Below are 6,315 nucleotides of genomic sequence, written 5' to 3' on the forward strand. Positions count from 1 at the left end.
CTTGGGCCCCTGCACCTGCATGGGAGACCAGGAAGAAGCTCCTGGCTTCGGATCGGCGTAGCTCCGGCCGTTGCAGCCATTTGGGGGGTGAACCAACGGAAGGAAGACCTTTCTCTGTCTCTCTCTCATTGTCTATCTGTCAAACAAATAAAAAAAATTATATTGCATTGTGTGTTATTCCATATTTTTTAAAAAGTTTATTTTTTGTGTGAAACGCAGACAGCAGATAGAGAAGGAGACAGGGACAGAGCTTCCATTCCCTGGCTCGCTCCTCATGTGGCCACAACAGCCAGGAGCCAGGAACTCCGTCCAGTCCCCAAGCACGTGGCAGGGACCCAAGTACTTGGGCTGTCACCTGCTGCCTCCCGGACATGTTAGTGGGAATCCAGCGAGATCTACTGATAGTCTTAGAGCTGTCTGTAAAAGGAGACCGAATCTAAGATTGACATGCGGAAACAACTGAATTCCTTTTTTTTTTTTTTAAGATTTTTTTTTTATTTGAAAGGCAGAGCTATAGAGAAGGAGAGACACAGAGAGAGAGAGAGAGGTCTTCCATCCACTGGCTCACTTCGCAAATGGCCGCAACAGCCAGGGCCAGGCCAGACCAACGCCAAAGCCAGGAGCTTCATGGGGGTCTCCCACGTGGGTGCAGGGACCCAAGCACTCGGGCCATTTTCCACTGCTTTCCCAGGTGCATTAGCTGGGAGCTGGATGGGAAGTGGAGCAGCTGGGACTCAAACCAGCACCCATGTGGCATGCTAGCATCACAGACAGCGGCTTTACCCGCTATGCCACAATGTTGCCTTCAATGATTGGATTCTTTTTTAAAAAAAAATTATATTGCAGGCCGGTGCCATGGCTCACTTGGTTAATCCTCCACCTGCGGGAAGGCAGTGGAGGATTAACCAAGTGCTTGGGCCCTGTACCCGCATGGGAGACCAGGAGGAAGCACCTGGCTCCTGGCTTCAGATTGGTACAGCGCAGGCCATGGCAGCCATTTGGGTGGTAAACCAACGGAATGAAGACCTTTCTCTCTCTCTCTCTCTCTCTCTCTCTCTCTCACTGTCTCTAAACTCTACCTGTCAAATAAATAAATTAATTAATTAAAAAAAAAAGATTGGCTGAAGGGCCAGCGCTGTGGTGTAGTGGGTGAAGCCGCTGCCTTCAGTGCCGGCATCACATATAAGTGCTGGTTTCAGTCCCAGCTGCTACACTTCTTTTTTTTTTTTAATATTTATTTATTCTTCTTTGAAAGGCAGAATTACACAGAGAGAAGGAGAGGCAGAGACAGAGAGAGAGAAGTCTTCCATTCACTGGTTCACTCCCCAGTTGGCTGCAACAACCAGAGCCACACTGATCCGAAGCCAGGAGCCAGGAGCTTCTTCTGGGTCTCCCACGTGGGTGCAGGTGCCCAAGGACTGGAGCCATCTTCTACTCCTTTCCCAGGCCATAGCAGAGAGCTGGATTGGAAGTGGAGCAGCCGGGACTTGAACTGGCGCCCATATGGGATGCTGACACTGTAGGTGGAGTCTTCACCCACTAGGCCACAGCACTGGCCCCTGCTCTACTTCCAATCCAGCTCTCTGCTATGGCCTGGGAAAGCAGTAGAAGATGGCTCCAGTCCTTGGTCCCCTGCACCTGTGTGGGAGACCCAGAAGAATCTCCTGGCTCCTGGCTTTGGATCGGCGCAGCTCTGGTTGTTGCGGCCAGCTGGGGAGTGAACCAGTGAATGGAAGACCTCTCTCCCTCTCTCTCTCTCTCTCTCTCTCTGCCTCTCCTCTCTCTGTGTAACTCTGATTTTCAAATAAATAAATAAATCTTAAAAAAAAAGATTGGATGAAATTATGCTTATTTTTTTAAGGAGAAGGCATGGTATACAGAATCTTTTTCTGATATATATATATATATATCAGAAAGTGATATATATATATATATACAAAGAAAGAAGAAAAAAGAAAGTTATATATATATATATATATATATATATAGATATCTTTAAAAGCCACCACAGCAGTGAGTAAGTTTTTACTAGCAGTCATTAGGTTGCAAAAGGAGGCTGCACATTGTTCAAGATCCTCTTTCTTCTGGGATCAGGTTTTTTGTTTGTTTGGTAAAGATGTATTTATTTGGGGCCAGCACTGTGGCGCAGTGGGTTAAAGCCCCGGCCTGCAGCACCAGCATCTCATATGGGCACTGCTATGAGTCTCAGCTGCTCTAAACCAATCCAGCTCCCTGCCAATGTGCCTGGGAAAGCAGCAGAGGATGGCCCAAGTCCTTGGGCCCCTGCACCCGCATGGAGACCTGGGAGAAGCGCCTGGCTCCTGGCTTCAAATCAGCTCAGCTCGAGCCATTGTGGCCATTTGGGGAGTGAACCAGCGGATGGAAGACCTCTCTCTCTGTGCCTACCTCTCTCTGTAACTCTTTCAAATAAATAAAATAAATATTTTTAGAAGAGAGAGAGCTGTATTTATTTGAAAGGCAGAGTGACAGAGAGGGAGAGAGAACTTCCATCTGTGAGTTCACTGCCCAGATGGCCACAATGTCCAAGGCTGGGCCAAGGCGAAGCCAGCAGCTTGCAACTCCATCCAGGTCTCCTATGGGACCCAAGTTTATAATATTTATTTCTAGTAGATTTCACTCAGTAAAAGCAATTGTGCCATTAATGGAAACCACCATTTTTTTAAAAAGAAAAGATTGATTTTTAAAGATTTATTTATTTGAAAGACAGAGTTACAGAGAGAAGTCTTCCATCTGCTCATTCACTCCCCAAATGGCTGCAATGGCCGAAGCTGAGCCAAGAGCTTCTTCTGGGTCTCCCACACAGGTGCAGGGGCCCAAGCACTTGGGCCGTCTTCCACTGCTTTCCCAGATGCATTAGCAGGAAGTTGGATTGGAAGTGAAGCAGCCGAGACTCAAACCAGAGCCCATACTGGGCTGTCGGCACTGTAGCAGCAGCGGCTTAACCTGCTGCCCCACAATGCCAGCCGCCCTCCCTGCCTCTCTTTTTCATCTTACAGACAAGAGTGGTTGAGACCAAGTCCACGGCCAGCTCCTCTGATCTGATCTTTCCCTTTCCCGCTGACCCTGCAGCCCCATCGTGGAGTTCTGGGTAGACATTCAGCGTGCCCACGCTCTCTCCAGTCTGGTCCTTATACAGGGATTATTGTCCTGCGTACACTTTTATTCTAAATGTTGAACTGGGTTCTGGTCTTTAGATAAAGAGAAACAAATTATTAACTTTTTTTCTCTCTCTCAACTCTGTCCTGACTCTGAGAAGTCTGTGCCTGTCACTCCAGTGGTGTCTTCTGGCCTCATTTCCCCAGGAGCTGAAAGTCTTGTCTCCAGTTTGCTGCCTGGCATCTGCTCCAGGGGCGGAGGGGGGAGGCACGCTCGTTCCCGCCTTGCGTGTTGAAATGAACAGCTGACCTTGAAAGTAGTCTCTGAACCTCTTTAGGCTCAGAAATTTCTCTTGTGAAATACAGAACCCAGGTGGCACGAGCACTTATCAATCATTCATTGACCCAACGAGTCATGCCCAGAGTAGGAATCTAAAAATATATTAGCACTGGGGACATGCATTGTGGCTTAGCGGGTAGAGCCTCCGCCTGCAGCACCAGCGTCCCATATGGACGCTGGTTCAAGTCCCGGCTCCTCCTCTTCCAATCCAGCTCTCTGCTATGGCCTGGGAAAGCAGTAGAAGATGGCCCACGTCCTTGGACCCCTGCACCTGCAGGAGCTCCTGGCTCCTGGCTTCAGATCGGCTAAGCTCCAGTTATTGCAGCCATTTGTTGAGTGAACCAGCAGATGGAAGACCTTTCTCTCTGTCTCTTCCTCTCTGTCTATAACTCTGTCTCTCAAATAAGTAAATCTTTAAAAAAAAAAAAATGCTGCTTGAGGTGCTCACATCTCATATCAGAGTGCCTGGGTTTGCATCCCAGCTCCCTTCTGATTCCAGCTTCTTGCTAATGCTCACCATTGGGAGGCAGCAAGTGATGGCTCAAGTAGTTGGGTCCCTGCCACACACACGTGAGACACAGATGGAGTTCTGAGCCCTGGCTGTTGGAAACATTTCATCAGTGAACCAGCAGATGCAAGATCTCTCTGTCTCTGCCCTTCTCTCTCTCTCTCTCTCTCTCTCTCTCTCTTGCTGTGTGTCTCTCTCTCCCTCTCTCTCTTTCTGACTTTAAAATAAAATAAAAATACATTGAAAAATTTTTTTAAATGAGCATTCACTTACAGCCAATAAGCAGATATGCCTCCCATGGAAATAACTCAGGGGCCAGCACTGTAGCTCAGTAGGTTAATCCTCTGCCTGCGGCACCGGCATCCCATATGGGTACCGGCTCTAGTCCTGGCTGCTCCTCTTCCCATCCAGTTCTCTGCTATAGCCTGGGAAAGTAGCAGAAGATGGCCCAAGTCTTTGGGCCCCTGCACCCGCCTGGGAGACCAGGAAGAAGCTCCTGACTCCTGGCTTCGGATTGGCACAGTTCCAGCCATTGCGGCCATTTGGGGAGTGAATTAGTGGATGGAGGACCTCTCTCTATGTGTCTTTCTCTCCCTGTCTGTAACTCTACATCTCAAATAAATAAATGAAATCTTTAAAAAAAAAAAGAAATAATTCAAAGGAAGTACAGTTAGGAAACCGTAGGCACCACAGTTTTTAGGCCTCTTTAATTATTAAAAACACTTTAGGTAATTCGCCCGGATGTTGGAACTGCGGCGTCCCGGGGGCCCCTGGGCTGGGGGACAGGTTCTTCTGCCCGCAGTGCTGCGTGCTGCAGCCACCTGACCGAGCTCGAGACTACTTAGCCTCCTGGATTGCAACCGTTCCTTCAGAGTTGATACCATGTAGCTCCAGCGCAGGTACCAGGAGCTACAGCATCTTGTCCACCCAGATTTCTTCAGCCAGAGGTCTCAGACTGAAAAGGACTTCTCGGAGAAGCATTCGACCCTGGTGAATGATGCCTATAAGACCCTTCTGGCCCCACTGAGCAGGGGACTATACCTTGTAAGCTAAAGCTCCATGGAGTAGAGATTCCTGAAGGGACAGATTATGAAATGGACAAGCAGTTCCTCATGGAGATAATGGAAATCAATGAAAAACTCGCAGAAGCTCAAAGTGAAGCTGCCATGAAAGAGACTGAATCCATTGTCAGAGCTAAACAGAAAGAACTTACTGAAAATGTGGGCAAAGCTTTTGAACAAGATGACTTTGAAAAGGCCAAGGAAATTTTAACAAAGATGAGATACTTTTCAAATGTTGAAGAAAAGCTCAAGTTAAAGAAGATTCCCCTGTAATTGTTGCTAATTTAAAGCTTTAAAAATAAAGTTCTTATATATTTCTAAAAAAAAAAAAACACTTTAGATATACTTTGTTTGAGAGGACCCTTCCTATATCTTACAAGTTACCATGACTTGTTTAACCTAAAATCATTTTCCTGGGGCAGACAGCTGTTTAGACACCTACATCTCACACCAGAGCACCTGGGTTCAGTGCCTGGCGCCAGCTCCTGACCCAGCTTCCTGCTAACGCACAATACATCCTGGGAGGCAGTGGTGATGGCTCAAGTGACTCGGTTCCTGCTACCTGGGCGAGAAACCTGATTGAAATTGCTGGTTCCCGGCTTCGGCCCCAGCATCTGAATCTGTGGATAGGAGTGCTCGCTCGCTCTCTCTCTCTCTGCTTCTCAAATAAGTAAACAAAGACTAAAATCATTTTCCCTGAAGTTGCACCTAGTAAAACCTTTATTTTCATGGATGATCAGACAGTGAGTGTTTCTGCTGGTTGACCACTGATTGTTCCATGTATAAAGCTGGAAGATACAAGTTTGTGATTACAGGAAAGAGGAGATGGGAGAGGAAAACTGGACAATGAGGAAGTCCTAAGGACTCTGTGGAGGCTCAGGTCATGTGGACCTGTTAGCCTCAAGTGAAAACGTTGTTCTGCCCAACCAGCCTCACTAGTACACTACTTCCCAGTATTAAGTAAGAGTCTAAATAGAATTAATCGGGGCTGTCGCTGTGGCGTAGCGGGTAGAGCTGCCGTCTGCAGTGCTAGCATCCCATATGGGCGCCGGTTAGAGTCCCAGCTGCTTCTCTTCTGATCCAGCTCTCTGCTATGGCCTGGGAAAGCAGTAGAAGATGGCCCAAGTCCTTGGTCCCCTGCACCTGTATGGGAGACCCGGAAGAAGCTCCCGGCTCCTGGCTTCGGATCAGCACAGCTCTGGCTGTTGCGGCCACTTGGGGAGTGAACCAGTGGATGGAAGACCTCTCTCTCTCTTTCTGCCTCTCCTTCTCTCTCTGCAACTCTGACTT

At 48.0% G+C, this 6,315-nt stretch overlaps 1 pseudogene; it reads left to right on the forward strand.

Annotated features, from left to right (window-relative positions):
- The first annotated feature begins 3,573 nt into the window (after nt 1-3,573).
- Nucleotides 3,574-5,328, forward strand: LOC133765236 (iron-sulfur cluster co-chaperone protein HscB-like; annotated as a pseudogene).
- Nucleotides 5,329-6,315: the final 987 nt, after the last annotated feature.

Source organism: Lepus europaeus, chromosome 8 (genome assembly GCF_033115175.1).
Source record: "Lepus europaeus isolate LE1 chromosome 8, mLepTim1.pri, whole genome shotgun sequence".
Taxonomy (NCBI): Eukaryota; Metazoa; Chordata; class Mammalia; order Lagomorpha; family Leporidae; genus Lepus; species Lepus europaeus.